Source organism: Manis pentadactyla, chromosome 8 (assembly GCF_030020395.1).
Source record: "Manis pentadactyla isolate mManPen7 chromosome 8, mManPen7.hap1, whole genome shotgun sequence".
Taxonomy (NCBI): Eukaryota; Metazoa; Chordata; class Mammalia; order Pholidota; family Manidae; genus Manis; species Manis pentadactyla.
The window spans coordinates 134239919-134262434 of NC_080026.1; the positions used below are offsets into that span (position 1 = coordinate 134239919).

General features: G+C 47.1%; 1 long non-coding RNA gene across 1 annotated transcript; it reads right to left on the reverse strand.

Moving 5' to 3' along the window:
- Positions 1-471: 471 nt before the first annotated feature.
- LOC118919162 (uncharacterized) lies at positions 472-15487 on the reverse strand. The gene is made up of 3 exons (XR_008998788.1): positions 15192-15487; positions 13909-13968; positions 472-568 (listed from the first exon to the last, which is right to left on the reverse strand). It is a non-coding gene; the product is annotated as an uncharacterized LOC118919162 (long non-coding RNA).
- Between the last annotated feature and the right edge of the window lie 7029 nt (positions 15488-22516).

Sequence of the window (22516 nt, forward strand, 5' to 3'; positions counted from 1 at the left end):
ATATTTACTCCACTTTGCAAAGGATGCCAACGTTTGATTCTATTGATCCACACATAAATGCTATAGGATTGAAATCAATGAACAGTATGGACATTAACATGATTCTGCAAATATTTTTCACAAAAGAACCGAGTCCTGTACAATGATTATATTTCCTCCTCTATAATTTCAACATCATTTATCCTGGGCCACTCATCGGGGAATGTCCAAATGGATTCTCCATTTCTGCATTTCATAAATTCCCTAAAATCATGTCACATTTTACTTGTCTTCGTATTTGAGCAATGCCTTTCTAAATTCATTTTCACCCTCCACTGGATTAAAAAAAATAACCTATTTTAGAATAGCTTTAGAGTTACAGAAAAATTGTAAAGATAGTTCAGAGTTCCCATATACCCCACAGCCAGTTCTGTTCTTATCATTATCATTAATACTAGCTTGTAAACAACAGAAATTTATTTCTCACAGTTCTGGAGGCTTGAAGTCCGAGGTCAGGGTGACAGGGTGGTCAGGTTCTGGGGAGGACCCTCTTCGGGTTTACTTCTTGTAACCTCATCATGTCCAATTCCTGTTATTATTAACATTTTATGTTAATATAATACATTTGTCACTACTAAATAACCAACATTGATATATCATTATTAACTAAAGCCCATGCTTTATTCAGATTTCCTTCTTTTTTTGATTCCGTTCTGGAAACCACAGTACCTCAGGCTGCTCTTGGCTGTGACAGTGTCTCGGACCTTCCTCATTTTTGATGACCTTGACAGTTTTGAGGGCTGGTCAGGTATTTTGTAAGGGGTCCCTCGACTGGGATTTGTCTGATGTTTTCCTCCTGATTAGGCTGGGTTATGGGTTTTTGGGAGGAAGACCACAGAGGGACAGTGTCATTCTGATTACATCATACTAAGGGCACATGCTGTCAAGCTGACTTACCAGCATGGCTGTTAACCTTGACCGCCTGGCTGAGGTCGTGTTGTCAGGTTTCTCCTCTGTAAAGTGACCTCCCTACTCCCTTTCTGTTCTCTTTGGAAGGAAGTCACGTGGCAGTCTGCACGTAACCACTGGGAATTAAGCTCCAGCTCAATGAAAGCTCATCTTCTCCCTACATTGTCTGGAATCCATCTGCATGATAGCTTTGTCTGTTCTCCCCATTACTTATTATTTATTCAATCATGCATTTTTATTAGTATGGTCTCATGGATACAGCATGGTTTTCCAATCTCTTTGAATCTATTTAAAGTAGAGAGATAAACTGTATAGCAAAATCCATGGATATTTATAAGAAAGCTAGGTAACACTAGTTTTAGTTACTAGTTTGGCGGGGTCCCTATCCTCCCCAAAATGCAAGTGGGTGGGTGGGAGAAACACCAGGAACCATAAGTCTTGCATATCATCAGTCTGTGCAGGAGGAAGAGGGTGGAGATGGAGTGGCATTTAATGAATCTAAGTACAGGGGCCCCTGAAAATGCCAGGAGAACACATTGGAAAGAAGGTAGGAAAACTGGAGAGCAGCTGCTGGAGCCAGGAGGGGTTTAACCTCTTTAAATGCAAAGCAAGTGCAAGGGGCCTGTGGTAAGAAGACCTGAAGGGGTCCCACATGAGGGGGAAACTGCTGGAAATATGATAAAAATTGAGAAGGGTAGGGACAACAGAAAGGATGGAAATAAAAGATCAAGGTCAAAATGGGGCAGAGGAACAGTGGCAGGAAAGCCCAGGAAACAGGTCACATTACTTTTTGGGCTCTGTGCAGAAATGACAGAACAGGGAGCTCTGTGAAGTTAGGGAAGCTTTTTTGAACATTTCTTCATTCTAAGAGTTCAGGAGAACTAATTACCCAGAAAAATGAATAACAGAAAAGTATCAAGTGCCAAACCTCCTTCAGAATTATTACTATTTAAAAAAGTTAGAATAAAGAACAGAAGAACAGGAAAGAAAATGTGAGTCAAGGAATTTATATCAAGCAAAATGAACTTCAAAGCATAACGATCATGGACAAATTGTACTGTTGATCCCATGACTCCTTCCTAAGGAACCTGCAGAAAGCAAGCTTCAGACACCCCAACTGACTGCAGAATCACTAGCTGGTAAGCGTTAAATATAGTTACCCACAGAGCACAGACTCAGTGAGGGCAGAGAGAGAGCACATTCCCTGCACAATGGCTCCGTGATCTGATGGTGTGTTCAAACTGCCGTAATGGGGAAGAATGGGAGAGCCTAGGAAAAAGTATTATATATTTGTAGTAAGCATATTGGTGGTGGTATTAATGTTATTTTAGGTTTGTAGAATGTGCAACATGGGATCAAGTCAATGATTCATCATAGGACATTCTAATTCTATCACCCCCTAGGACTTTGAAAACCAAGGTTTTCAGCTTTGCCCGACTTTGCAGGGTTATTTCCAGTTTCAAAGGAAATACCAGTGACAACCAAACAAGAGCAACAAAACAGAGAGCTTGAGGGGTGTGCAAGGGAGGAGTGTGCATGGGAGGGTGTGCGAGGAAGGGGTGTGCAAGGAAGGAGCGTCTCCTGCTTGTTTAGCCAGGGGTTTCGCAGAGCAGCAGGTGAATCTGCTCTCCATTCCCACATGGAATCCCAAAGGACCCGGCTCCCAGGAACACCTTCCTGCCGTGTCCCCGGGCCCACGCACCGAGCTCACAGGACATGTTTCCTCGCGAAGGGATTTTCTTTTGTGAAACACATCAGTGTCACCTGGTGAGCTTTGCCCAGGCCCCGCTCCAGACAAGTCAAATCAAAGTTTCCATAGGATTCCGGTGTGCCTCCCGGGGTGGGAATCACCTCGCCAGTGGGTGTAGGAACAAAAGATGACGCACGGCCACAGACAAGTCATGCCTTTTGGTGAGTCCTCAGGGAGCATCGCTGAAAAATCAAAGCTCACCCAGCTAAGAAAATAGTTCTAATGGCTTCAGCTGTTGCTAGAGGACCCTTGGGGACGTGGCTTTGAGGTTGATACACGTGTCTGTACACATATGGATCCCGAATGGCCCAGAGCAGTGGCCTAATGACACCGGGCTGGCACTTGCCCCCCTAATTCCAGTTCCCAGCAATCTAAGCATATGCAGGTTGGGTGCAGAGGGTGAGTGTCAAGCAGGATGCAGGTTGGGTGCAGAGGGTGAGTGTCAAGCAGGCGCTATGGAGCAGTGCCCAGAGCAGCTTGTTGCTCCTCCTTGACCTGGCGGGACGGAAACGGTCAGACGTCCTGAGCAGTCTTAGTGATTCAGCCCGACTGTGCCCGCGAGCCGAGGCAGCCAGCACGCTCAGCCCGTTCACGAGGGCTTGTGTTCATGCTGACGCTTTGGCTGCCCCGACATTTCAGGATCTGGCATCCAAGTCCACCCGGATCTTACCGGCGATAATTTTGTTTTAATCACTTTTGACCCTGTTTATTCTCGATTCTTTTCTGAGACCAGTGAGGCCCAAAGCCTGCAGCCTGGCCTCCGCAGCAGCCCCACTCTCGCTTTGGGGTCCTGTGGGGGGCCTGGTCCAGGCCCAGAGGCACAGTTTTACAAATATGGAGACGGTAAGTGCCGTCAAGTCTTATTTCATGACTTAAAGCAACTGATTTCTCTTGGTTGGAAACAGTAGAAAGTCCAACTAGGAGGGACTTGAACAAAAGAACATCTATTATCTCATGAATCAAGAATCTGGAGGTAGGCTGGTTCGGGCTGGATTAATTAGGCAGCTCAGATAGTATCAGAGACCCAGGTGCTTTCTGTTTTCCATTTTGCCATGACCCTCATGTTGTCTATTGTCCTCAGGCTTGTTCCCTGATGTAACAGAAGGCGCCCCAGCGCCCAGCGTCTTGGGCAGACGCAGCGACATGAGAGCCGGAGGAAGAGCCTTCTTCTCTTGTTTCTTTTTATCAGCAAGGAAGAGCTCTCTCTGGAGCTTTCTAGAAGTTTCCCTTAAAAAGTCACAGGCCAGAATTTCATCCCAGGTCCACCCCTAACTGATTGGTGGCAAAGAGTATGGATTTACTCTGAAAGGTTTAGACTAATATTTACCCTTCTGAGCTGTCTGCCTGAAGCATATTGCCATCTCATATCGAAGGAAATTGGGGGTTGTCAGCAGAGTGTAGGGCAAGCAACTGATTGTGTCTGTGGCCCGACGTGTCCTGGTGGCAGGCCTCACACCTAAGAAACATGCCTACCCGGATTCCCAGGAAACTTTCTGGAGATCTTCATTTTACATTTGATACATTGCTGACTCCTTGCGGATCGGTACCTGAATGTATCTTTACTTGCCCCTCGTTTCACTGGCAGTTTGGCTGTGTGTAGACTTGCGCATCAGAAAACCCTTTCCCACAGAACGTGGAGGTGTGGTTCTGCCACTGCCAGCGCTGCACATGGCTGAAGACAAGTCTGTGCGAAGCCTCACCCTCATCCAGGTGAAATGCGTGGCTCCCTGCAGCAGGTTTGAAGGTCCTCTTTACCTTCAGGAGTCTAAAATTTCACCAAGAGTACCTAGATATGAACTGTCTTTCATTCATCCCCTGGGCCCTTGTAGTCTAAATATTACACTCTTATTTACTCTTGGTATCTCTGCTTCTGGAAATCTAATGAAACTAATATTTCTCCTTCTGGGTCTACTGTACTCGTTTCTTCACCTTTTCTAGTTCTCTGTGTCTGCTATAAATTATACGAGATTTCCTTTATTGATCTTCGAGACCAGGGGTGGGCAGACGACAGCCCATGGGGCTGATGTGGCTCATGGACTGTTTTGGTATGGCTCGTGTGCTAAGAATGGGATTTATATTGTTAAGTAGAGGAGAAAAGGGAAAAGAATAATATTTCAAGGCAGGTGAAAATTATATGAAATTCAAATTTCAGTGTTCATAAAGCTTTATTGAAGCACGTCCTTGCCTGTTCATTTACATACTGTCTCTGGTGGCTTTGGGCCACACTGGCCAAGCTAAGCAGCTGTGACAGACTGTGTGGCTTGTGACACCTAAAATATTAACTATCTGGTCCTTTACAGAGAAAGTTTACTGATTCTTGTTCAAGAATAACAGTGTGTTGTAGCCATGCTCACTGCATTGCTTAGGAGGTCCACTAATGGTTTTCTCAATGATAATATTTTTAATTTCTAAGAACTCAATTTTTCTGGTTATTCTTTTATCAGATGGATCAGCTATTTTGTTATGGGCTTAATATTCATTTTTACTTTAAGTAAGCTTCTTACATTAAGTACAAAAAAGAGCACAAGTCATAAATGTAACACTCAATACATTTTCCCAAAGGGACATATCCATATAAGCAACCAAAAGATAAAAAATAAAATTATCAGCACCCCAAAAGCCCCCTTTGTGTCCCCATATACTAACTTTCCACCCCAAAGCGACCACTATTCTGACTTTGGACCTGGTTTTGAACTTTATCTGAACAGAGCCATTTGGTATGTGTCTTTGTGTCTGCTTTTTTTTCCTGAATATTGTTTGTGAAGTCTGTGTTGTGTGTAGTGATCAGTTGTTCATTTGCATGTCTAAATATTATTCCATTATATGAATATATCACAAGTTATTTAACAACTCTGCCAAAGTTGTTTCCAACTTTGGGCTATTAAAAATAGCCCTGCTATACACATGCTTGCACGTGTTTTAAGGAACATATTGTGTACATTTCTGCTAAGCAGGAATAGCTTGCTGAGCCATAGTGTATGTTCACCATAGTTGATACTGTCAAATTCCCTTCAGCCATGGACGAGAGACCCAGTCCCACATCCTCACCAGCCCTTGGGGGTATCTTTTTAATTTTGTCATCCTGGTAGATATGTGCTAGTATTCACTGTGGTCTTGATCTGTATTTCCCTAATGACTAATGAGTTTGGGAAACTTCCATATGTTCCGGCCATTTGGGTTGCCTCTCTGTGAAGCATCTGCTCATTTCTTGCCCAGTTTTCTATTGGATTGCGTGTCTCTTTCCTATTCATAGGAATTCTGTATGTATTTTGGAAATGACTCCCTTGTCACTCCTCATAGCTTGCCTTTATTTGGTGTTTTTTGGTGACCAGAAGTCTTAATTTTTCGTGGTCCAATTTAATATTTTAAGTTAAAATATTTAATTTTCCTCCTTCATGGTTAGTGCTTTTAATGTTATGCTTAAGGAATCTCTGCCTACTTCACAGCTGAGAGATATTCTCCTTCCTTTTTTCTTTGAAAGTTTTTTTTGTCTATTTCACAAGTTGATCTTCCATTAATCTGGAATTGGTTTTTGTTAATGGTGTGAGGTAGTGGTTATGATTTATTTTGCCCATATGGGTGTCTAGTTGACTCGGCTTCATTTTGTGTAAGGACCGTCTTTTTCTATTGCTCTGGTATGTCTCCTCTGTCATAAACACAGGGAGTGCATACGTGTGGGGCTCTTTTTGGATGCTGTGTTCTGTCCCATTGCTGTTTGCCTATCATTGCACTAGGACCACACTGTAGCTTTGTCCTAAGTCTTGATACCTGTAAGTGGAAGTCCTCTAGCTTTGTTCTTCCTTAAAATTGTCTTGGCTGTTTTTGGCCTTTATCATTTCCTCATAAATTCTAGAATCAAGTTATTGATTCGTACACATATTAGAGAAAAAAACTTCTGACTTTTTATTGGGATTGCATTGAAATTATAACTTCATTTGGGAAGATTTTATGTCTTTATAATGTTCACTCTTCGAATTCATGAATGTGGCCTTCCTTTCTTCCTTCTGTTTAATTTCCACTGATCTTGTGTTGCCTTTTATTGTATGTATAGATTTAGCAACATCTTTTGTTGGACTTATTCCTAGATATTTTGTTTTCTGATGCTATGGTAAAGGATATTTTAAAATTTAATTTTCAATGTGTTTGTTGCTGGTACATTTCTGCATATTGACCTTGCATCCAGTGACCTTAGATTCTCTTAGCCGTATAATCTTTTTAATTTCTAATATTCGAACATGTTGTCTGTGAATAATGGCAGCTTTCTATTTTCTTTCTCTATCCTGAATCTTTCTCCTTGTCATATTGCACTAGCAGAGACCTCTAGTATGATGTTGAATAAAAGAGTGGACAATCTTATCTCATTCCCAATCTCAAGGGGAGAAAGATTTTGAAATTTCACCTTTAGATGATGATTTTTTTTTCTGGTACTCTTTCTCAGTTTGAAGAGGTTCCCTACTATTCTTGTTTTTGTCATGAATGGATATTGAATTGTATTAAATGCTTTTTCTGCATCTGTTGAGATCATTATGTGATTTGATAGTGTGGTACATTATTTTGCTTGAATTTAAAATGTTAAACAACTTTACATTCTTAGATAAACCCTACTTAATAATGATGTATTATCCTTTTTACCTATCACTGAATTTGATAGAGTTGGATTCATATCCACCGTTAGATAGTAAGGGTTGTTTTCCATTTTTTGCTCTGTTCTTTGTTCCTATTTTTGTCTCCCACTCTTTTTCTACCTTTGACTGTTGTTCTTGAGCATTTTATATGATTCTATTTTCTCTGCTTTCTTTGCATATCAGTTCTTCTTTTTCTCTTTTTTAAAATATTTTTTTAGTGGTTGCACTAGAGTTTGCAATATATATTTATAATAATCCAAGTCCATTTTCAAATAACACTACACCACTTCATGGGCTGTGTGAGTACCTCATAATAACAAAATAATCCTAAATCCTTCCTGTTGCCCCTTGTACTGTTGTCATTCATTTCACTTACACGTAAACATGTTAGTTTATATATATATATATATACACATGATATACACTAAGTAAACACAGTTGAATACATTGTGGCTATTATTGTTTTGAGCAGTTACCAGTTAGATCAATTAAGAATAAGAAAAATAACAGTTTTTATTTTACCTTCCCTTATACTTGTTTGATTATCTTCCTTTCTTTATCTAAATGCAAGTTTTTTGCTCTGTATTTTTTTCCTTCTTTCTAAAGAACTACTTTTAACATTTCTTGCAAGGAAGGACTATTGCAACACACCCCCTCGACTTCTGTTCATCTGAACACTTATTTTCTCCTTCACTTTTGAAGGATACCTTTACAGGACCCAGTATTCTAGGTTGGTGAGGTTTTTTCTCAACATGTTAAATATGTCACTCTACCCTGTTCTTGCTTGCATGGATCTGAGGAGCTGGGTGTAGTTCTTATTGTGTTCCTCGGCAGGTCAGCTGACTTTTTTCCCTGTGGCTTCTTTCAGGGTGTTTTATCTGTGGTTTGATGTAGTTTGAAGATGATATGCCCAGGTGTAGGTGTTTGAGGCATTTACCCTGCTTGGTGTCCTCGGAGATTCCTGGATCTGTGGGTGAGGGTCAGACATTAATTCAGGGAGCTCCTCAGTCATCATTGTTTCAAATCTTTCTTCTTTTCCTCGCCGCCCTTCTTCTCCTTCTGGTATTTCCATTGCACATATGCTCTACCTTTGGCAACAGCCCCACAGTTCTTGGATGTTCTTTGCTACCTTTGCTTTTCAGTCTTTGAGGACTCTGTTGGGATATCCCCTGGTTTAGAGGTCTCCTCAGCCATGCCCAGTCTCCCAGGAAGTCCGTCAAAGGCACCCTTCATTTCATGACAGTGGTTTTGATCACCAGCCTTTCTTTCTGGTTCTTTCTTAGATTCCTGTCTTTCTGCTCACGCTGCCCCCCTGTTCCTGCACACTGTCTGCTCTGTCCATTAGAGCTCTGGCCTATTAAGCATAGCTGTTTTAAATTCCTGGTCTGGTACCTTCAGTATCCCACCAGGTCTGGTTCTGATGCTTGCTCTTTCTTCAAACGGTGTTTTTTGTCTTTTAGTATGCCTTGTAATTCTTTAATTGATAATCAGACATGATGGAGTGGTAAAAGGAATTGCTGCAAACAGTGCAGTGGTGTTGAGGTGCGGGGAGGGAAAAGTTCTTTATCCTGCGATGAGGTTGCAGTTTCCCAGTGAGCCTGCGCCTCCGGGCTGTGAACTGCATGGATGTTTCTCTGGTTTTCCTCCTGCTTAGGTGACACAGGTCGGCTGGAGGGAGCTGGGGCTGGCTAGTCCCCTTTTCCCAGCAGGTGGAGCTCTGTTCACCAGGCCCCCGGAGGGCAGGAAGAACAGGGCGCTCTGGCACAGGTCAGCGATCCCTTTCCCCTCCCACTGCTGGAAGCTGGAGGGGAATTTTTTCTCTGATCTTTACTGTGGGAATGTGGTTGAACTCCTCGAAGTGAATCTCACGTATCTGGAAATCCCTTATGAGAAGATTTCCCCTTCAGACTTGCCCGCCCAAGCCTCCCGCACGGTGTCCACCCTAGCTCTGTCCCTGCCCAGCGTGGGTATTGTTCCCTCGGAGGTATCTGCTTGGATAAGCCATGATGGACCTATCTGCCTTTGTCTCCACGCATGGGGGCAGAGGTTTGCCTTGTGTTGTCCCCTCCCTTATGGATCCATTCTATTCAGTTCTCTATCTGTTGTTGGGATGGAGTGGCCACTTCCAGGCTCCTGACATGCAGAACTGGAAGCCAAAAGTTATCACTGAAACTGATTTGCACATATTTGTTAGGTTTTGCATCTATGTTCATGAAGGATATTGGCTTGTAGTTTTCCTTTTTTGCTACCTGTGGGTTCTCACATAACCTTCTTTACCCCAGTGTTCCCTACAGAGGGGCCTGCCAGTTTATAAGCCCCATGCATTAGAATCTGGACAGAACCGTCAGGGAGGGCAACTACCCATTTGGGAGACCCGTTCGTGTGTGTTTGAGCCCAGCAGGATCTTTCGCAAATCAGTAAATTGTATCACCACCTATTCGTTGGTCAGGCCCCAAACAGTATTCACAACGGATTCCTCTCTTTCCCTCACGTTTGGCATCAAAGACTTCCTCGCACCTTCACTGCCACGCCCTTGTCCCAGCACGGTCTAATTTTGCCCAGATCACTGTAACTGTCTCCTAACCCACCTCCCGGCCTCCACTCCTGCTCTCTGCCCCCACAGTCTATCCTACACGCAGAAACCAGAAACATCCTGCTTTCATCTATCCACTGGCTTCCCACTGCAAGTAGAATAAAAATCCAAACTTCTTACAGGGTACCAAGTGGGATCCGGCCCTTGCCTACCTAGCAAATCTCATTTCCTGCTCCTTTTTCTCTTGTGACTAGGATCCAATCTGATAACAAATTACCAGGTTTTATTTTCTTCATAGCACCTGTCTGTATAAAGCAGTGTTTGTCTGTTCCCTGTTGATTTTCTGCCTACCTTCCCTATGCTCCTGGAGAGCCGGACATTTGCTGACTGCTGTACCTCAGCACGTAGGACGGTGCCTGATCACAGAAGGTGCTGCATACGTGCTGACTCCCTGCGAGTGTAGCCATCAACCCGGTCCACTTGCCACTTACCTTCCAGAGGTTCCTCAAACTCCCTAGTTGGCTGCAGACTCCTTTTCTTATATTTCAAGACTGCTTGTCTTAATTTTTAAAAATATCTCCTCTTTTTCATTTCGATGGGACCTTGCACGGGAGGAGAGACACGTGTACTTAGCCTGACCATAATTTTGGTGGTATTGGCGCTCACATCTATGTGGTTTTCTCCAGCACTATTTAATGTGTTCATTCATTTCCGTGGTTGTGTGCGCCTGCTGTGAGTCAGGCACTGTACGGGGCTGTGGGACAAACTGCTGAACAAAACTAAGATTCCTGTCCGTGTAGCTGGGAAGACCTACCATGCATAGTCAACACAACAGGAGGAAAATTACGTAGTATGTCAGGGGGTGAAAGGTCTTATGGAAAGAAGAATCAGAGCAGGTTGAGGGGAGCCCAAGTGCTGAGGGTGGAGGTGGGAGCAGGTTGCAGTATTTGGAGGGGGTCAGGGTGGCCTCAGTGGGAAGGTTAAATTTGGTTAAAGGCTTGAAGTTAACCAAGGAGGAATCTGGGAGAAGAGTGTCCAGCAGATGGGATTACAAATACCTAATTACAAATGGGATTAGTGCCCTTAGAGGACAGACCTCAGAGAGCTCCCCAGCCCTCTGCCACGTGAGGACAGTGAGGAGGCAGCCATCTGTGACCCAGGAGGGAGCTCTCACCAGACACCAGACCTGCCAGAACCTTGACTTTGGACTTCCAGCCTCCAGGACTGAGAAATAAACATCTGTTGTTTATAAGCCACCCAGCCTATGAGACTCCGTTCTAGCAGCCCGAATGGGCAAAACATTGTAAGGCTTCAGCTTTTACTTCGAGTGAGATGGTGGCCATTGGAGGGCTCTGAGCAGAGGCTGCTATAGTCAGACTTATATTTTGAGAGGATTTCTCTGGGTGCTGTGTTGGGAGTAGACCCTAGGGAGGCAAAGGGAGCAACAGAGGATCCGTTTGGAGGCTAGTGTGGTGTTCCCACCTGTCATTTACTCAGGGCAATGACAATGGGGGTGGAAAGATGTGATCAGATTCTGGAAATGTATATTTTTCATAATTTCCTATATGTTATTATGAACATTTAAAAAATACAGAAAGGTAGTCTTTTAAAAATTGTCTTTTCTCTTGAAAAATAGGTCACATTGTCCTGTTTCTTTATGCTGGGCAATGTTGGATTGCACTGCAAATATTCTGTTGCAGAGATACTAGCTTCCATCCTGTTCCTCTGAAGAATGCTTATTTTTTAAGCAGGCACTTCACTTGGTTGGATTCCAGCTAAACTGCCCTGTGGCTGCTCAGATACCAGTTCGGTCCTTCTAGTCCCAGCTGGGCCTCTGGAATCTGTCCTTCTTATGGGTGGTTTGGAGTCAGCAAGAGGGTTGAGTTTACATCCAGAATTTAGGGCTTTATTTTTGTGTTTTTCTCATCTCCAACCTTTCTCCCCTCATTTTCCATCAAATATGGTTGATTAGAACTCTCTCTCCTATTTCTTCGAACCAGAAAGACTAAAGGTTTTCTACTGGACTTTCAACCACCCACTTGGTGTAGGTCTGAGCCTTGGAAACACCCACAGAGCCGGAAACTCGTTCAGTGCCACACGCTTCCCCCAGGTGTTCACTCCCCTCCGGAGTCTGTCTGCTCTGGGCTGCTGGCCAGTGCCGTGAGGTAGTTACATTTTTATATTGTATTATCTGCACAAGAGTCCATTGGATTGGAGCTTCTCATCACTAACCATAACTGGATATATTTTGAAGTTAGAATGAGGAGCTTGAGAAATTTGTAAAGATGGAGTTAGTACCAGTTGAGTTGGGGAAGACTGGGGATGGGGCAGGTTTTGGGGGAAAGGTCAAAAATTCAGTTTGGATGTGCTTAGGATGTTTGCTGAGTGAGCCATTGGCTGTGCAAGTATTGAGTTTAGGAGATGCATCTAGGCTAGAAACATACATATTTTGGGATCGTCAGATACACATTTTATTTAAAGTCATGAGATTGAGATAATTGAGAGCGTAAACGTGGACACAGGAGAAGTCCAAGGACCTAGGGCTGGGTCCGCCAAAGCCAAGCCAGAAGAAGAACCGGCATAAACCTAAGCAGCCGCAATCCGCATGGGAGGGAAGCCCGGAGAGCCACGTGAGGAACATGAATCAGGGCGGAGGAAGTGCAGCTGAGGGTTCGAGGAATCTGGGAGCTGAGAGTGGGCTTAGCGGCCTGGAGGTCGCTGGTGAAGCTGATGAAAGCATTTCTAAGGAGTACTGGCGGTGGAAACCTGACTGGGGTGGGTTAAGAGAGAAGTGGGGGTTCAATCGGGGTCTTGAGGGGTCTACTTAGAAGTGGTTCATCAGCAAGTGTGGTTTGAAGGTGAAGCTGAGGGTATTATCAAGGCAGTGCTAAAAGCAAATGACACCTAGAATTATTAGGGATGAAAGGGAAGCCAGGAGGAGAGACTCACAGAATCTCAATGGGTCCCAAGGTTCCTGAAATGTGGAAGAGAATGTGAGGTGGGGCGACGAGGGACACATTCAGGGGGAGGTGAGGCAAACGGCAGTCAGAGGGTGGTGCCCTGGCATTTGCTATCACTGCATTGGAGCAGTTCTGTGCCATGTGGAGCCATGGAACACAGCCGTGGGGGAGGCTGGCAAGGGTGGGTGGATGGCAGGGGAGGTTATATGCATCTCTAAGGTCATCCAGTAGGTCTGGGTGGAGAGAAAGACCGGCCACCGGGTCCAGTTCTCGGCCCTGGGTGAATGTGGGGAAGAAAGATCCAGGTGGGGCAGGTATAGCTGGGCGGTGGGAACCCCGCGAGAATGGGGCCCCATGCAGGTAGAGCGGTGTGGTGCTGAAGTCCTACCCCCGCCATCCTCACCCCTGCGGTGTTAGCACGTGGGGCGTGAACATTCCCACGAGGGCTGGGCTTTGGGGGAGAGCAAAGCTTCATTTTATTACTCTTAAAAACATCAGGGGGGTTATTTATGCTCCATCATTCAAGCCTTCCATAAAAAGTCAATACCACATACTTCTCAGTCCCAGAGCTGCTAGTTCTTGGCATTCTGTGCTCATAATGCATTTGCAAATTGATTGTTTCATGGTTTTTTTTTTACTTACCTTTTCAGGATGAGTGATAAGCCAGCGAACAAATGTGTTTTCCTCCACAAAGACTCACCCCCTGCCTCCCAGCTAGAACCACTACTACCTCCCACCCCTCCTGCCCCAGCTCCTGGCGCTCAGCTCCTTCCAGCACTGGGGTCTCAGCCCGATGCCACCTCCTGGGCATCCTGGATGAGCCCTCCCCCACCATATCTCCAATCTGTTCCTTATTTCAGCCTTTTCCTTCATATAACTTATTACAATGTATAATTAATGTATTTGTCTCTTTTTGAAACAATCTATTTCTCTCATTAGAATAAAATTTCACTAGGAGCAGGGTCATCTGTCTGGTTCACCATCCTATCCCCAGTACCTGCCATAGTGTTTGGCACATAGTGGGCATTTAATAGATATTTGTTGGGCAGGTATTAGCATCTCCATTTAATAAATGACAGAAACAAAACTCACAGAGAGTGGCGGAGCCCGGATTCCTGCTCAGGTCATCCAATCTTCCTATTTTCACAACCCCTATTGAAATAGGGAATGGTTTATTCTCTAAGTCATCATGGCAGATTAAAACGGTCACACATTCTTTGTCACATTCTTTATGGGGAGGTGGTGTGCATTCCACTGCATGGACGCGGGCTAGTCCTCAGACCCAACTGACCACAAGTGCGGCTGGGCTGCTGCCAGGCTGTCTCTCGGGATTGGTGACTTCGCCTCCCTCCCTTTAGAAGCCTCACTCTTGGGATGCCTGAACTGCCTCGTGACACTGCCTGCCCTGGAGAGGCCCTGTGGCAGCACCTTGTGGGCAACGCCCAGCTGCCCTGACATGTCAGCAGAACCCTTGGATGACTGCAGCCGCAGCTGCCCATCGGCTGCCACTTCGTGAGCTCTCCGGCGAGCCCCTCGGGAGCGCCCCAAGCTGGACCCCGTCAGCCCACAGCCCCGGAAGGTATCAAAATGACTGTTGCTTAGAGCAGGGAGGCAACCAGGAGGCAGGAAGGCCTGAGGCACAAAGTGGACAGTGAATGGAGGGACTCACTCTCAGATCCACCCCCTCCACTTGCTTGACCTTGAGAGTGGATACCATCTCCAACCATGTGCCCTCGGGCCTCACTGCCCTGTCCCCAGCCTGGACCCTCGCTCACAGCAGGTGCTCAGGGACCCACACTTGAAATAATTAAGGGATGATTCACAACTTCCAAATAAGGTGCTTTCCTTAGGAATCTCTGGCCTTGGAATATTTTGTATCAAACTTCTTAAAGTTCCCACATCATTCTTGTAGATTTCCCACGTCTTTCCCTGCAGTGCTAAGCTCTGATTTCCGCCAGCACTTACTAAGCATCTACTTTGGGCTTGGCACTGTCTGAGGTGCTCGGGGATGTAGGGAGGGAGTGGGGACAAATAGGCACCATGTGGTGGTGTGGTTCCTGCCTCCAAGGAGCTGCCCGCTGCCCGAGGCCGCACTGTAGACTGCGGAGGCAGCCGGGTGGTTCCCGTGAGCCACTGCTGACAGCCGGCAGAGTGGGAGACGGGGCTGCGGGCTGGGCTGGTGGGGGACAGCCCAGCAGGACGGGAGAGGATGGGAGGAACAGGGTCTGAAAGCAGCGAGAGGGAGCAGCCCAGACAACGCCTGACATGACCGTGACCTCGCCGGTGGTGGGGCTCACACTGCCCTTAGACCTTCTGTTCTCTTGCCTTCTCCCCGCCACCCGCTTTGGAGGGATCGAGGTCTCTCCAGCTCTTACCTCCAGAGAGAGTGCCTGCTGGGCAGGACGGCGGCGTTTTCCTGGTGAATGGCTGTGATGACGTCTCCATCACCCCCAGTCCTGCTCCGTGTCCCTTCATAAAATGACCTGAAGAGACTTAATTCGTTTGTCCTGTTTGCAGATGTTGTATAACACGCAGTTCATTCAAATAAACACAGAAAAGCTCTTCTGGGTTGGAGAAGGCCCACAGGGCCTGGCTCGCTGGCTGCTGCCAGGTGCTCCCAGTCTGAGAAAGTCTGGAGTCAGGCTGGGCCCATTTTAATGTAATTCTTTACAATTAGCAGGTGGACTGTCTGCGGAAAAGGGCAGCCAAGTGGTTTCAAAGTATCCTCTCTGTAGGTTAAACATTTACCTTCTGCTGTGCGAACATAGTTCATTTGCAGAGCAAACCCCCTTCCCTCACGTGGAGTGTCAGGGTGAATTCCTGCCTGAACTGATCAGAAATGCAGCCCCCGTGCCCCAGGCCCTCCACCAGCTACCAATCGTCTCTCTTGTGGGGGTGGGGCAGGTGTGGGGCTGCTGAGAGGTTGGGTCCAACTCTGGGAAGGAGGCAATTGGTCCCAGATGGCTAGGGAAGCGGGCAATGGGCAAAACCTCTCCCTGGCAGCCATTGAGGGGCCAGGAAAAAGGCCAAGGGAAGCTCTTGAACCTTTATGGCCCACTGGCGGTGCCAGCATCCTCTAGAAAAGAATTCCTGTGTTCTGGGACCACGGCTTCAGACTCCACAGAAATCCAGGCACAATAGACGTTCATAATGTAGATGTAAATATGGCAGTTGTGCTTTTGGTTTTTATGTTTTTATAACCATTCTTTTCTTATGTTTGAATGACTAACAGGTTTGGCCACTGAGAGTTCAGGCCGACACTCCTCCTGCAGGGCCAGGGCGAAGCGGTCAGCCATGGCTCTGTCTCCTAGCCTCTTCTCCCCGTGCTGTCTCTGCAAGCTCACCGCCCTCGGGCCAGGTGGGGGACATGCAGAGGGCAGGCTTCTGGCCAAGTGAGGCCCTGGGCTCTTTTTGAAGGGAGACATGGCTCAGCAGATTCCTGCCTGTGGGAAACATGCCCAGTGTCCTCCGTGGTCAAATCTTAATAAGGAAAGATGGGCATCTGGAGTCTTCCTTAAAATTGGCTGAAAAACACTGATAGGAAAAACAGAATATGTCTGTAGTTCCCACTGGGCAGCCAGGGGTTAGGTGGGTGGTGGTGGGAGGAATGCGGGATTTAGGCAGCTAGATTCTAGTTCTCTTGAGCCCCTGGCTGTGTGACATTGGTGAAGGCATGTCCCTTCTTTGGGCCTCATTTTCCTCATCTGAAGAGTCATGAATCTGGAAGATTCCATCTCTAAAACATCTTTCAGCTTGAGGATTTTAAAGCCCAGCAAATGGGGTGACATATATTCATTAGGTGGTCAATAAATTGATGTTGAACTAATAAAAGAATGATTATTTATCAGGCCTTTTTGCAAAAATAATCAGCCTCAGAAGAAAGTCTTAGACAAGTCCCTCTTTTTCTCAACAAAGTGTTCATTGTTTTCTAAATCTTCCTTTGAGGTTGTTTTCCTGGTAAATTTCAGTTTCTTTTTTCCAGGAAACCTCAGGTTTTGGAAAAGCAGACCCCCCAGATCCTACTGCACGCCTCTGATAGAGGAGCCCTGGGGTGGGCTGGCTGTCCTCTCCTTGGCAACGCTTCTCAGGGGGCCCTGATGTGCTCCCCTGGTCCCCAGGCACCAGGGATAGAAACCTCATGCATGGTTGCCTCTTTACTGCATCCTCAACTCAGAGAGTGACTGACTTAGACCGAGCCACAGTCACCTTCAAAAGAAGCTACTGAGATGGTCATCAAAGGCCACTGTGACTGGGGTCGGGACACAAGAGTTCAGGGCAGAGGTCTAGTATGGGGCCCCTCCTCCTCCCACGGCCCCTGGGCCTCTTGTCTCACCTTGGGCCTGGCTCTTCTGTCGCTGGCAGGCTTGCGGTCCAGGGACTTGCTCAGAGCCCCGCCAGGGCAGTGGCAACGAGGGTGGCCCAGTCCCTCACTGTCAGCCTCTCCCCACCCCACTGTCCAACTTGGCCTTAACGGGGTTCCTGTGAGGCTCACAACCCCAGCAGCCGGCCCATCCTCGGATTCGTTTCAGCCTGGAAAAGTTCTCCTACCGCTGAGCCAACTGTCAGCCAACGCCTCCCACAGCAGATGGCCGTCCCTCCTGCCCTCCGTGGCAGTCCAGCCAAGCCCAGGCCCGGCATGGACAGAAGAGGACCTGAGCGGCCGTGGCCAAGGTCAAAGTGTCCATCTGGACGGAGGTGTCAGCAAGCTGAGGCCCTGCTGCAGAGAGACTTCGGCAAGGGGGCTGCCCCCAGGCTTCCGGCTGCTGCTTCGCTTTCAGGCTCCAGACCCCGGAACTGGGCTCAGACGCTTAGCTCCCTCCAGAGAGCAGCGCCCCCCCAGCTGGGGCTCTGCTTTCAGTGACTGCTGCATTTGTCAGACAGGAGCCTGACCACAGATGCCAACCCCCTGCCCCAGCTGCCCCCTGCTCTTCCAGGCCCACAAGGCTTGGTGCTCAAATCCAGGCCAGCAAAGCTTTCCTGGCCACCCCTGCCTTCCTTTCCTCCCGGGACAGCCTTGAATTCTGAACCTTGCAGTGTCTTTCCTCCTGAGGACTTCCTTTGAGGTCTTCAACTTGACCCCATACTGTGAGCCAGTCAAATGAAAACGTGAGGCAATATTATTGTACCAGATTGTTGACAAAATAGAAAACTGAAGAGGAAACTATGTTTTGTTTTCTGAACAGTGAGACACCTAAACAGACCTACTCCCTTTCAGTTGTCTTATTTTCCCATGTGTGCACAAGAAGGCCATTGAGCTGGCTTTTGTGAGAAACTTGGTTTTACTTTGAACCAGACCCTCTCCCTTCACATCACGTCAGTAGGTAATATATTCTGGGAGATAAAAAAAAACCAAACAGCCCACTGCGTTCACAGTTTCCAAACCAGCACAGCCCACTTCTTGTTCTAAACAAGGAAGCAAACATTTGTCTTCAGGGCCAAGATGTCAGTGTTAAAAAAAAAAAGCTTTAGAAAAGAAAATTGCAAACCCAATGTCCCAGCCAGGGCAAGGTGGACTGCATGCATTAGCCAGTTACTGCCGCGTAGCCCTGCTTTTTCCCTTACATCTTTCAGTTTTCCCGAGCTGTAGCTTCAGGAAGGCACCTTTGTTTTCATTCCAGGGTGGCCTGTGTTGGATGCAATTTTCAAAATGGCACCTGAAGCATCAGTTTCCCCAGAAACTGTGGACAAGGAACCATAGACAGATTGTTCTCTTTAGGAGACACGTTTGCGCGGGGCAATCTTATTTGTGCTTATGTCTGCCTAGGACGACGGGGGCTCTGGCCTCAGTGAATTAAGGTTGGGCTTACAGTTCTCTTGGGCTTCAGACAAACAGCTCCTCAAATCACTGCGCTGCCATCTCAGCATCCCAGCTCTTGTGGTCTTTCCATTTGCCTCTCTATGAATGGGCAAGTCACCGGATGGCAGCCGCCTGGACAACGCTGGCGTGGCAGTTTTGCCATAATAATTCGGCTGTCATCTGACACCTGCTGTCATGTGCCTCCTCATTTACATGGTGCCAGTTTTAGGGGGAAAAGCAAATCTAATTTGAGCACCACTTACTTTGCTTATTTTACACACAGATGTGAGTACATTTCTCCCTACATTACATGAGTATTAATGCTTTCATTCCGACTGTCAGCACTTCCTACAACAGACACCCAACTAGACAGCCCCACAATGCCAGAAGTACCTTTTCATGTACCTTCTCCTCAAAGGCTATCATAAATAGAAGGTTATGAAATGAAGCGAGACTACTGGAGGAGGTAACAATAAAGTCACAAAAAATTACTCCAGTATATCTCTCTGTACTGTTTCACATATTCTTGAAAGTGTGTGATGAGAAGTGGTGGGTAGACATGTCTTTATGTTCCCAGTTTTGGCTGCTCCAAATGAAATATCAGTAACATTACTACTGCCACATTTGCCAATATGAAGAAGCTTCTAGTAGAAGTTGCACTTGCAAAAATATTTGTATTCATTGCAGGTTAGCAGAACCACAATTTATGTAGTATATATAATAGGTGTGCATTCCCCAGGCACGTAAATTGGTCAGGAGTTACTGAAACCCTAGGGGATATAAGTCATTCACCCAAATGAAGGTTCCCCAGAAACAGTAAATAAAGTTCCACGTCAGCAAAAACCTTGATCCTGTAGTCAGGACTCATTCATTCTGGCGGGATGATCCCAGAGGCAAATGACTGAGTGTGCGTGCAGTCAGTGGGTATAAATATGCTGTTTTATAGGTGTGAAGAATGAGTCTCTGAATGCACACAATTTTAGTCTGGCTGATATCTATGGTTATTCTGGGGGTGGGAGTGCTTTGTGGGGTGGATAGGCAGGAGGCGAACCCCAGCGAAATGGGAATGTGTTAGTCTGCTCAGGCTCTACAACAAACACTACACACTGGGCAGCTTAAACAACAGACATTCATTTCTCACACTTCTGGAGGCTGGAAGTCCAACATCAGGTGCCGGCCTGGGCAGGTTCTGGTGAGGGTCCTCTTTCTGGCCACATGCTTATATCCCCACATGGCAGAGGGAGAGAGGTGATTTCTCTCCTATCTCTTCGTGTAAGGGCACTAATCCCAATCATGACCCTAATGACCCCATTACCCACCCAAAGCTCTACCTCCAGATACCATCACATTGTGGGTGGGTGGGTGGCACCAACAGCCCATAGCAGAAGGTGATGACTTTAGATGCCTTTGTGGAGGGAGACCACGAGCGTGGCTAGTGAGGGACCAGCAGGGAGCAGAGGAGAGAGGCAGCAGCTGCTGCAAGGCCTCTGGTGGCTTTGAGCAGTGCAGGGGCTCCCCCCCCATCCTGCCACAGCCAGGGCCTTTTGGGGATTTAAACTGCCCTGCACTCCATGTGCCCTGGCTTGCTACTCCCTAAAGCTAAATACTTAAGCCAAAGACCGTGGTTCAAAATTGAGGGGAAAGTATGGTTCATGCTTGTGAGGCGACGCTAGGAGGAGAGGGTCCTGGTGAGCAGGACAGGGCTGCCACCTTCCCAGCCTGCCTGACCAAGAACTTCGGCAGATGGAAGCTCTTTGGCTACATCCTTGGGCACCTTTCCGTCCCATGAGTCAGCAAGATCAGTGAGACGAGGAATCAGTGATCAAACAGACTAAAGTCTCCATAGCTCTGTGCTCTTCTGGGGAGCTTGCAGGGGTTGCTGGGTAGCCAGACAGCAAGCCAATGTGATGATTGCCTGCTATACGTCTATTTCCCACCCTTCTCCACCCTGCCACAGAGATGCTGTGGGCTCTGGTGGCCCGGGTGGACTGCATCAGGACACTCCTGCCTCCAACTTCCTCCCCCTGGGTCCAGTCTGAGGGGTCCAGGCAAGGAGGGTTTTTGTTGCTCAAGTATCCACCTCCTCAAGTATCCAGTCTGTAATACTTATTTGGGCATGTATCTGTATACAGGTATCTGTAGCCACGTATGTATGTGTGTTTCTAAGCAACACAATTGCTCTCAAGAAAACGACTGGAGGTGAGCATGGTGGTTAAGAGTATGGAGTGAGACAGACTTTGGTGACTTCTTGGAGCTTCTGTGTCAAATGTGTAACATGAAAATAATAAAATTGTCAATCTCATAGGGCCGCCATGAAATTATATGTGATAATGTAGGTAAAGTGCTTGGCCCACAGTGCCTGGCACATGGAAAAGCCTTAATCAATGGTAGCAATGATCAATATATAGTATGTGGTATGTTGCAGGTCATGTTGGTGAGTTACTTTAAATACTGTGCTTACCATGACCACGTCCTTTGGTGTCACGAGTGTAACAGAGCCGAGGGGACGCACATGGAGAGAGACTCAGTGGCTTTGGTGAGCATGTATCTTGTACTAATCCCTGAAGCGGCCATTAGAACCCCCTGCACCACTACCACCCAAAAAATCCAAGCAACCCACAAAAGCCACTGGGTCCCCATGGCCCACCCACCCTGAGAAACAACTCTCACCTTGAGTGCTGTCTTTAATTCCTTGGTGGGTGCCGGCCAAGGGCCATTCCTGAAGTGAGTGGGGCCATCACTTTATGAGGAAGAAGTGGCGTGAGTGAGAAATGTAGATATGCTCTTGGGCAGTGGCCACTGGCCTGGGCAGCTGGCTGGGACTGGAATATCTGAGACAAGGCCGTGTGGCATAGAGGCATAGGGATGGACATATGTGAGTGGGCACAGAGTGTGAAGATTTTTATATCACACAATAATGCTCACCAGGAAGCATCTAATACAGATGAACTGAACAACAAAGGAGATGGAATGAATCAGCCAACTGACACTCACCAGACTCCACCACTGACCACCTAGAAGTGACAAGACAGGCGCGTGAGTGGGGGGGGCCATGACGGCAGAGGTGGAGGCTATGTGTGAGCTCAGCAGCACGGACCCCCACTCACCAGGGTGAGTCTGCCTATTGCTGCCTCTGAACGTCCAGCCTGCAACAACAGAGAGCCCTGCTCTACCTCTGACATGGGCCTACTCCTCAAAGAGCCCAACCAGCTGCTTGGTGGCAAATCGACTTCTTTGGGCCCTTGCATTCTGGAATGGCTGCTAATGGTTCATCCTCAAAGGGATGGATACCTAGTCCAGCAATGGTGTTATCTTCCCTGCCCACAGAGGCTCAGCCAGCACTATTATCTGGTGGCTACAGAATGCCTGATCTATAGACCTGGAGTCCCACATACTGTAGCCTTCAACCAGGGACCCATTCACTAAGGAGGTGTGGGAGTGAGCCCGTGACTATGCGACCTGCTGCTGGCTTCAGAGACTGCACCGCCCTGAGGCAGCTGGCCTCAATGATTGCTGAAACATTCCAAGGGCACAGCTGTAGAGCCAGCTCAGAGGCAGCATTCCTGAAAGACTGGTGTGCCAGCCTTCAGGATGCCATGTGTGCATTAAATCAGAGACCTCTCTATGGCTGGGCCATCTCGCCAGTGGGAAAAATGCCTCGTTCCAGGATCTAAGAAGTGGAAACAGGTGTGGTCCTGCCCGGGAGATTTTGTACTTCCTGTCCCCACAACTCTGGGCCCTGTTAAAAAAAATTCCAACCTGGCCAACATCAACTCAGTCAGGCGATTCAAGCTAACCTCAGTGGTGATAGGTCATACGGGTAGCATTTGCCCTTGAAATGCTGCGGTGAGAAGGGCAGTTCCCCGCTGTGGGCTTCCTCCCCAAACCTATAACCCCAGTCTA